We start from the raw sequence: 11,154 nt of genomic DNA on the forward strand, positions 1-11,154 counted from the left end.
TCCTCAACAACAAGAAAACATCTGCGGGAATCACTATCCCTGAACTCAAGTTATATTACAAGGCAATTGTGCTGAAAACTGCATGGTACTGATACAGAGATAGGCATGTGGATCAATGGAATAGAATAGAAGATCTAGAAATGAGCCCTCACATACATGGTCACCTGATTTTTTACAAAGGAGCTGTGAACATTCAATGGGAAAAGGACAGCCTATTCAACAAATGGTGTTGGTCCAACTGTCACTCAGCATGCACAAGAATGAAAATAGACCCTTTCTTATGTTTTTGTACAAAGCTCAAGTGCAAGTGAATCAAAGATCTCTACATTAAACCAGGTACACTGAAACTTTTAGATGAGAAAGTAGGGAAAACCTTAGAACGCATAGGCACAGGAGAAAATTTGCTGAACAGAACACCAATGGCTCCTGCTCTAAGGTCAAAGATTGACAAATGGGACTTAATGAGATTGCAAAGTTTCTGTAAGACTAAGGACACAGTCAAGAAAACAGAAAAGCAACCAACAGAGTGGGAAAAGATCTTTACCAACCCCACATCAGATAGAGGCCTAATATCCAAGGTATACAAAGAACTCAAGAAGTTAGACACCAGAGAACCAAACAACCCTATTAAAAAATGGGGTACAGAACTAAACAAAAAGTTCTCAATTGAGGAATATCAAGTGGCTGAGAAGCATCTAAGGAAGTTCTCGACATCCCTAGTCATCAGGGAAATGCAAATCAAAACAACCCTGAGATTCCTCCTCACACCAACCAGAATGGCTAAGATCAAAAACTCAGATGATAGCAGATCCTGGCGAGGTTGCAGGAAAGAGGAACACTTCTCCACTGTTGGTGGGGTTGTAAGCTGGTACAACCACTCTGGAAATCAGTCGAGAGATTCCTCAGAAAATCGGACATAGTACTACCTGAAGACCCAGTTATTCCACTTCTGGCCATATACCCCAGAGAATCTCCAACATACAACAAAGACACATGCACCACAATGTTCATAGCAGTCCTATTTATAATAGCCAGAAGCTGGAAAGAATCCAGATTTCCTTCAGTAGATGAATGAATACAAAAATTGTGATATATTTACACAATGGAGTACTTCTCAGCTATCAGAAACAATGACTTAGCAAAATTCTTAAGATAATGGTTGCATCTAGAGAATATCATCCTGAGGGAGGTAACCCAGTCACAAAAGAACAGACATAATATGCAATCACTGATAATTGAATACTAATCCCAGAAAGCTCTGAACACCCCAGAAACAACTCACAGACTGTGTGAAGTTCAATATAGAACAAACCATTATATTTACTCCTTACACACCAAGAAAATGTTGACTAATTCCGGGTTACATCCTGTTTTACATTTACTTTATGTTCATTGTAACAAGTAAGATCTTAATGCACACTATCAAACCTTAAAAAAAAAAAAAAAAAAAAAAAAAGCCAAGCAATGGCAAAAGTGTATTCATATACTTTTATGCAAAAATGCTTAAAATTTATACATTTATCTTTGTTTTTTAAAATAAAGTTCTTCAATAAAAAATTTAAAAAATAAAGTAAATACAAGTTTTAGCCACAGTGTAACAGTTCCCTTTAAAAAGAAAAAAAAAAGTAAATCCAGCAGCTATGAAGTATACTATGTGCATTTATAGTAGTTATTTTATATATTGCAGTGTTCAACATTCTTAAATTAAATGCCTTATATTAAAAAGATAAAAGATCATTAAGGCTTTATGAAGAGGGTGAAAGTCCAGCTTCATGTCAAAGATTAGGAGGGACAGACATGAAAGGACAACAGCAGAAACATAGCGCTGTAACTGAGCTTAACAGTTTGACTTGATGATTTATTGTTTCTTGTTGAGGGGTTTTTTAATCAACATTACGTAGCCCATATCTTACCACAGAATTCACAGAACTAACATTAGTCTTGGAGAATCATTTGCTTATTCATTGAATGTGTATAATTTAATTCTAGAAATTGCATGGCAATTTAACACACACCAGTGAGGCACTGCCTCATAGCTTCAGGAATAAAAAGGTAGATTATTTAATCGGCTCTTCAATTTAGAGCTAGTGCTATTCTCAAATAACCTTATTTTTGTTACATTGGTACAAAACGTTATATATTGTTATAGATTCAAAGTTTCATTAGTAGGAATCTTTGTATATTGGTACAAAATTTAGGTTAATTTTGTTACAATGTAATGTATGTATGTTTCCACTGATATAGGAGGCATGCATACTACTTAGTTAAAAAAAAAATGTTTAGGGGCTGGAGACATGGCTCAGCAGTTAAGAGCACTGACTGCTCTTCCAGAGGTCCTGAGTTTAATTCCCAGCAAACAAATATATATATTTAAAATACAATGTTTAATCACAGTACTTTTAGTAGCTGCTATTACAAAGTGTTTAGGATAATTAAGTAATGCAAATTAATAGTCGTTCAAACCCATGGACTTTTTAGATACTAAAATAGATTATCATAGAAATATACATCCTAACTGAACAGATAATAAGTGCAAAGAACAAGCAATGCTTGTTCAGATATGATATAAATAGATGATCTTCAAGACCCTTAAACACTCACAGAATATGGCATTTAAAATGATTTTATTAATTTAAAATCTTTTTTGACATTGAGGCATGTCAGCTCCAGGCAGTATTCTACTTGATTTGAAAGAAGATGCTGAGCACCAGAAGCCTCCATTTGGAGTTGCTTTCATTATGACAAGCTAGCCACTGGGCGGAGAAAATGTTCTACCATCATCCAAGAAGACAAAAGACTCCTGCCAAGCTCTGCCCAGAGAAGGTAAGCAAGTCTATCATATTCCTGCTTCACAAGAGGTCTGTCCAATATTCTGGGTCAGAAGGCTGAATATAGACGCTCCAATGTTATAGCAAATACTGGGGACTGTCCAGGAAGTCAGCTGTCTTTATCATTTCTATAATTTTTAAAAGCTGCATTCCTGTGCTCTCTACATACTCGGGTAATACTTATTATTTTTCACGTCTCTGATGGGGTTGAAGACTAGATAGCTATATTCTCATAAGTAAGCTTAAATTGTTTATGATTTAAGGAGATGTTTTTAGCTCTTTCCAGCCAGCGCCAAGCGATGGGCATCTCTTGGGACAACTGGCACAAGCGCTGCAAGACGAGGGTAAGAGAAAACCCTACCACAAGACGCGGAAGTGTGAGTTGGGATGCCCGCTGCCAACACTAAGATTGGCCCTCGCCACATACACACAGTCTGAGTTCGGGAGGCTCTAAGAAGTACCGGGCTCTGAGAATGGATGCGGGGAACTTTTCCTGGGGCTCTGAGTGTTGTAACCGCAAAACAAGGACCATTGATGCTGCGTACAATGCATCCGATAACGAGCTCGTCCGCACGAAGGCCCTGGTGAGACCTGCATTGTGCTTGCTGACAGCACACTGTGCCGGCAGCGGTACGGGTCCCACTGTGCCCTGCCCCTGGGCCGCAAGACGGGGGCCAGGCTGACTCCTGAGGAGGAAGAAATGTTAAACAAAAAGTGATCGAAGAAAATCCAAGAGAAATACGACGAAAGAAAAAAGAATGCCAAGATCAGCAGTCAGAGGAGCAGTTCCAGCAGGGCGGGCTTCTAGCCTGCACTGACTCAAGACCAGGCCAGTGTGGCAGAGCAGACCTATGTGATCGAAGTCAGGGAGCTGGAGTTCTAGCTGCGGAAGACCAAAGCCCGGGAAGGCAAATAAACCATCATTCTAGCTCGTGTTAATAAAAAGATGTTTTTAGGTCTTAGAAGATAGTTTTAGGTTAATAATGCTGGTTAGGATAAAATTATTTATGTGCAGAATGATAAAATCACTAAGATATGACACATAACAAAAGGGTTTCTCTTGAGTTGCCAAATACAAATATACCAGATACTTTGAATGTAATTTTTATCTAATAACTTTATAATTGTTTGATAATTGTTTCTACTGTGTGTTGTTTATTATTATAAGTGAAAGAGCCTTCATATTTGGATAAAAGAGGGAATTTTTGAGATTTGCTCTGTTGCTATGTATTTTAAAGATAGAGACTGGCCCCCAAGATCTATTTGCCTCAGGGATGAGGAGATCCTAACATACACAAGTCACACTATCGAACCTTGCTCCTTAATTTAAAACTATTGGTTGAATAAAGATGCCCACAGCCTGTCCTGGGCAGAAGACAGGTAAGGGGGGCTCCCGTTCCAGGGACTTGGGGTCTGAGCAGAGACCGTGAGCAATGCAATGAGAGAAGAGACGGCCACGAGGGCTGGTCACCTGGAGTTGAGCCTCCCGGAGGAACATGGCAAGGCACATCTCTGATGGGAAGTATACAAATAGCTTAGAGGATTTACATCTGCCCAGTGCTGGTGCTATTACGGCTATTATAAATCTAAAAGCTTTGTGTCTTTTATCTGGGAACTAAATAATTGAAGGCAGGGTAGGAAACCCCCCCCCCCAATTAATCATTACAACAGAAAACTATGCATAGCCCCACAACTTTTCTTTGTGCTTTTTCCATGGTGATACACAGAAAATGAGCCCATGCATACTGAAATACATATACCTATATTATACAGAAAGCTTCTTTCTTTCTCTCTCTCTCTCTCTCTCTCTCTCTCTCTCTCTCTCTCTCTCTCTCACACACACACACACACACACACACACACACACGGGGATCATGAGGGGGAGAAAAGAAAAATATATAACATTTGTACTACTCTTTGCTAAACATCTTTAAGTCAGGAAATATTGCAAGTTTTATAGACTCTGCCTGGCTGTGTGCCAGTACCCATGGATGAGTTGTCCCGAGAACGCGTAACCAGGGAACCTACTGAAAGACAGCATCTCAACACCTTGCTTCCAAGAGAGCTGCTGACTTAGAATCTATGGGGCCAAGGTGAATTTTTCCTAGGTGACTCTGATACTGCTAATCTTTGAATCATTGTCTTGAATGTGTGAAATGAGACCATAGTTGGATCCAAATAACTATACCTCAGTTATATAACCCTGGACCAATTATTTAATTTCTATGTGCCCAAATTTCATCATCTGTTTTTGAAAGATGAGTGCTGTTTATAAATCAAAGCAGAACAAAACAGCTAGTTTCCTGAGATAACATGGATGTGCATCACAGGAGCTGCACACAGAGCATTTGCTGCACAGTTGGTGGTCCATCCGGCATCTATCTCATTTTCTACTCTTGCTTCAAGAAGCTCATTCACCATGAGCCTGGTCTGTCAATGATTCCTCATCAGAGTCTGGCATAAAGAAGAAGCAGTGTTCTGGGCTTACAGGTAGCTGCCAGATTGCCTATAAAACAGCATTTCCTTGGAGCACTCCTAAGGCAGCCTGGGATGCCCTCTGAGAGAGAGAGAGTGGGGAGGCAGAAAAAGACACGAGAGTATGTGATAAACACTGTGTTTACCTTCAGGCCTAGTCCCCAGGCTGGTTGGCCCTGACCTTCTTCAGCTGGCCCCAAAAGCCTTATGTGACCCTAATACTTTTGGATGCATTTGTTGTTCCTTGTTATGCATGGCAGCAAATGCCTGCAACCTTAGTGTTCTGAAGGCTGCTTGCAGGAGGAGGACCAGAGATTCAATGACAACCTGTTGGTAAGAGGAAGTTCAAGGATGAACTAGGCTAGGGCAAGAGCCTACCTCAAAATAAAGAAATAATAATAGATAATTGAACAGATCATGCCTCCACTTTTAGAATTCATGAAGTGCCTTCTAGTCCCCTGGCAGACCAGACTGCGTATCTACTCATCCATAAATCAGCTCCCACAACAAATAGAAACATCCCAGTTCCTCCAAACTTGGGTGAAAGCCATAGCCCAAGCCTCACCCTTCCATGAAAACACCAATGTGCTCACTGTCAGGTTTCATGCTTGCCCATGTGGGACTCTGCACGACTGCGTGGAGAGGTTCTTCACGCCTCAGTCTAACGTTTGCCTGCTGCACGCCACCTGCCCCCATGGAAACCAATCATCATTTTTAAATGCAAACCAGTGGAGAAATGATTCAACTAACAGAAAATTATGTAACTGTCATCAGGCCATGTCTTGTTTCTATTTGAATTTTAATGTTTCAATGGTCATTTAAATCCTTTGTCTCCTCTCTTCTCGAAAATAACTAAATATAAGAGAGAAGAATAATGAAACCTCACACAGGTAAAGCATTCACTGTGTTTCAAGGTCCCCTGATGTTTTATCTGGGCCAATAGATGTGGAGGGGAGCGAGGAGCGCGTGTTCACACATGTTCTCCAGGTCCACACAGCCCTCAGAGAAAAGCAGCAGCTAGTACTGGATTCTGCCAAACGCACCCACAAAGCAATCTTTTCTTAGTTAGGTAAAAGTCTGTGATTAAATATTTAGTAAACTATCTAATCCTCACAAGTAAATTCCTTATTAACAGAATTAGGTCACTGTTAAAAAAAAAATGGGTCCCCTTCCTGTTTCCATGCTTTTCTCTCCTTCCTGCTGAAACAGAGACTGTTTTGGATTTACTCACTCAAAACTGATCAGGGATTTGAATTGTTTGGTAGGAAGGTTTTCTCAGAGCATGGGCAGCTTTCCAGACTTCTATTTTATAATAAATATTCCTATCTTTTTATTTCTTTTTTCCAAGGACATTTTCAAACAACCTGTCTAGGATATCATTTCACTAAATTAATTGAGCTCTGTAATGCGGTTTTTTTCAAAAGCAGTTCATAGAGACAGTATCTCCAGGATATAGAGAAGTGAAGTATCCCAGACCAAGATACCAGTCCCATTGTCGACCAGGTTGGGTTTTAAAAATGTGCATGTGTGTGTGTGTGTGTGTGCGTGCATGTGTGTGTGTAACAAATGATAACAGAAGAACCACTTCTCATTCCAAAGAGGTCTTAGAACAGGCACAAAAATTCAAAGTCAAAAAAAAGGTAGCAAAGATCTGTATTTCCTTTATTAAATCTTTCATCACAATTTTTGTTGTTGGTTTTTCTTTCTTTTTTTATTTTTGAGACGAAGTCTGTAATAGTCCAGGGTGGTCTCTAACTTTCTATGGTGATGCTCTGGAACTCCATTCTTCCTTTATTCCTCTATTCCTTCATGCTTGGCTCATGTCAAGTGTGTGTGTGTGTGTGTGTGTGTGTGTGTGTGTGTGTAGCAGTTTGTGTCTGGTTTTGTGTGTCTGCATGCAATTGTGTGTCTCTGTGTGTATGTATGTGTGTGTGCTTGTATGTGTGTCTGTATGTATGTGTGTGTCAGTATATGTCTATGTGCTCCTGTCTGTCTGTCTGTCTGTGCTCATCTGTTTGTGTATGTGTATCTGTATAACTCTGGTGTGCACAGATGTAGGGTACAGGGATAATGGTATTATGTAACAGTTTTATATGAGATTAAAACATTCCAATCTTCAGGGAAGTTCCTTTAGCAGGGAGGTAAACAAAAATAAAAATTTAAATAAAAAATTAAAGCTTTAAGAATTTCATAAAAGTGACCAGATTCACTATGCCCTGCTCTGCAGAGTAAGCAGAGTCAGCTTGCCAAGAAGACTCAGACAAGGCCAGGTGCCTGAGAGGAGCAGAAACCAGGCAAGCTACCTGGAAGAGGTTTAGACCAGTCACTTGAAAAGGACATTCTCCCACTTGTTAAGGTGCCTGTAGACTATGCAGTGTGCTCCACGTTACCAGCTTTGTGAACTGTCACCCATGGTGGGGTAGACCTTGGTGAGACCGCTGCCTTTGAGCCATTTCTGCTCTTTTTTTTTAAATACTCATTTAAATACTTTATTTACACATTTAAACACATAATGTACGTAGATACATTCAAAGATGTATTCTGAGTGGATCTTCATTGTGCTGTCAGACTTGTAGTTGAGAAGAGAGGCTCCAAGTTCTCCACGTGTGGTTTCAAGGTCACTTACAAACTTTACTATAACAGAAAGAAACTGGATGTAACACAGGAACAAACAACACTAAGAAAATATTTTTCATGTTTCTCTCAACCCGCCAGTGTCTTCTAAAGAGTCTGAGAGATAAATATCTGAAGAGTCAAAGATATTCACATCTGTTGGCATAAAAAGTTTCTGGACATTGTAAAGTTATTGCAACTTTAGTACATCCAAGGACCTGGGAGCTATCTGCAACATAATATTCCATAAAGCATTAGAACCCTTAGTTACACACAGTTTCAATGATCAGTATGCATTTCTGTTCTTTTAAGTAACTTCTCATACATATTCCTGGAAGTAACCCCAATAAAGCTTCTTGGTTCACTTAGTTGGAGTTAGGGGTATCCATATGAGGTGTGTCGTAGGTTCCTATCCAGGGTGGGTAGAAGAATATTCTTCACCTCTGCAGGAAAAGTTTTGCCACACAACAATGGCATACTCTTTCTCTCAGAGGCCAGAAGTTCATTTCAGGTGTCACACCTCAAACAACATCTACCCTGATTTTTGGAAATAAGGGTCTCTCAATTGGTTAACACTGACTGAATTGGTTAGGTTGGCTCGCCAGTGCGTTCCAGCAATTCTCCCAAGCTCCTCCGGGATTAGGAATTCAAGCCACCATATAGGGCTGCTTTTTATGTGGCACCTGGGAACGGTACTGAGGTCCCCATGCTTGCAGGGCACCAACACTATCTCCCCACACCCTTCACGCTGATTTTATTCCTCCAAATTCCAGGAATAAAAGGCAGGTCAGGGACACCCAGGCAGCAGCACATCTTTTCCTACATTTGATGATTTCTCCAGGAAGCTCATTGACCATGACCCACAGGAAGTTCTCTCACTGGACTGGCTACTCATCTGGTCTGTAACAACTACAAAAATCAAGTGAGGACGCTTTGACTCCTTTGGAAAGAGCTGTTTCCCCATCCAAAAGAAAATGCTTTCTTCACTTCCATTTTTCTTTCATGTCCTTCCTTCCTTCATTTTGCTTCTTAAAACAGATCCCACTATGTAACTGGGGCTATGCTAAAACTCAAAAGCTGTCTGCCTCCAGCTCCTGGAAGCTGGGAGTATGGGTCTGTGCCAGCACACTCTGCTGCACAGGCTTGCTCTGTGAGCCTTACTTGTTATCCTTTTGCTGAGTAATGTATCCCAGTGATCACAGAGAATCACATCACAACTGAGGCCTCAAAATAACAACCAGAGCCTCTAACAGCGTGTGGCTTTGCGCCTATGGAATGAAGACTGCTTCCTCCGGCCAGTTCTTGCTCAGGATTTTATTAAGGCTACAATCAAATGTCTTCCAGAGACATGGTTATAAGACGTTACTTTGACCAGACAATCTATGCCAAAAAGGACTGTGTACACATGTGGCAGGTTGCTGCTGACGTTAGGGAATTTGGTATAATGTGGTCTCTGAAGGGCTTCTTGAATATCTTATAACATGGTAGCTAACTTCTTCCAGGGCAGGAAACCAAAAGACCAAGTCAGGTAGGTAGAGTGGTACATGTCTTTAACCCCAGCACTTCAGAGGCAAGGGCATGCTGATCTCTGTGAGACTGAGACCAGCCTAGTATGTAAGGTGAGTTCCAAGACAACCAGAGCTCTAAGAGAAAAGAAGAAAGTTACACATTTTTTTAAGCATTACCTGAGATCACAATCAGCTCTGACTCTCCACTTAGAAGGGTGCAGGACTGGATGATATTCTTCTTTTACTGAGACTCTACTTATGTAAAAATAAAAGGTATGAAAAGCTCTGATATCTCCTTGACATTTTTTTTCTTGGGCCATGCAGACTAATAGACCCTCAGAGCAGAAGTTCAGTGCAAGGAAAGCATTGAGCTAAAGAAAACTTTCTTACTGGGCTAAGATGATGGCTCGGTGGATAAAACTTTTACCCACAAGCATGAAGATCTGAGTTCAAATCTCTCAGTGCCAGACAACCAATAACCAGCCCAAATTGAGACCCAGCCCATGGGCAAGCACCAATCCCTGTCCTATTAAAAGTACTCTGTTATGTTTGCAGACAGGATTATGTTGTCCTCTGAGAGGCTCCACCCAGCAGCTGACTCAGACAAACACAGACACGCACAGCCAACCAGTGGATGGAGCTTGGAGACTCTTATGGAAGAATAAGAAGAATTCCTGGCCCCAAAGGAGATAGGAACACCACAGGAAGACCAACAGGGTCAGTTAACCTGGATCCTTGCACCACCAACCAAAGAACAATCTTGCCTTCCTGCACATATGTAGCAGATGTGCAACTTGGTCTTCATGTGGATCTCAAACTAGAGTCAGGGGCCGTCCCAAAGGCTGTTGCCCTTATGTGAGATACATTCTTTGAGATGAGCTGCCTTGTCTGGCCTCAGTGGGAGAAAGCAACTAGCCTTGCAGAGACTTGAAGTGCAAAGTTGGGTTGTATGGAGGGCGCCCATGCACTCAAAGGAGAAGGGGAAGGGGAAAGGATTGTAAGGGAGTGATCAGGCTGAGGTGGTAAACAGAATGTAAAGTGACTAAGTGAAAAATAAAATTTTAGGGCTGAAGAGATGGCTCAGTGGTTAAGAACACACTGTTCTTCTAGAGGTCCTGAGTTCAATTCCCAGCAATCACATGATGGCTCACAACCATCTATACTGGGATCTGATGACCTCTTCTGACATGCAGGTGTACATGCAGATAGGACACTCAGATACATAAAATACATAAATCTTGTGGGGCTGGAGAGATGTCTCAGTTGTTAAGAGCACTGATTGCTCTTCCAGAGGTTCTGAGTTCAAATCCCAACAACCACATGGTAGCTCACAACAGTCTGTTATGAAACCTGATGCCCTCTTCTGGTGTGTCTGAAGACAGCTACTGTGTACTCACTTTATTGAAGTAAATAAGTAAATATATATTTTTAATTAATTAATTAATTAATTTTAAAAAACCCTCAGTGTCCTCATAAGCCAGACAAGGTTAATATGCCCCTGTTCAGTGATGAGAAGCAGAAACAGAATCCTCAGAAGTTAGCCTGCCATACCCAGTGGCAAAGAAACAAAGGGACCATATTTCAAACAAGGTAGGAGGTGAGAACACATGTCATACACATGCTTGCAGCTACATACATGAACACATGTGCACATCTACCATACACAGAGGAAGACTGGGAAAAAATAAAATGAGAGAAAGAAGAGAGGGAAAGAGAAGAAAGAAGCCTGT

General features: G+C 40.9%; 1 pseudogene across 1 annotated transcript; it reads left to right on the top strand.

Moving 5' to 3' along the window:
- The first annotated feature begins 3,127 nt into the window (after nucleotides 1-3,127).
- Nucleotides 3,128-3,744, top strand: LOC308438464 (small ribosomal subunit protein eS8-like; annotated as a pseudogene). Its single transcript has one exon. The product of its transcript is annotated as a small ribosomal subunit protein eS8-like (transcript).
- The last annotated feature ends 7,410 nt before the right edge of the window (nucleotides 3,745-11,154 follow it).

The sequence above is a fragment of the Micromys minutus genome (genome assembly GCF_963924665.1).
Source record: "Micromys minutus genome assembly, chromosome: 27".
Taxonomy (NCBI): Eukaryota; Metazoa; Chordata; class Mammalia; order Rodentia; family Muridae; genus Micromys; species Micromys minutus.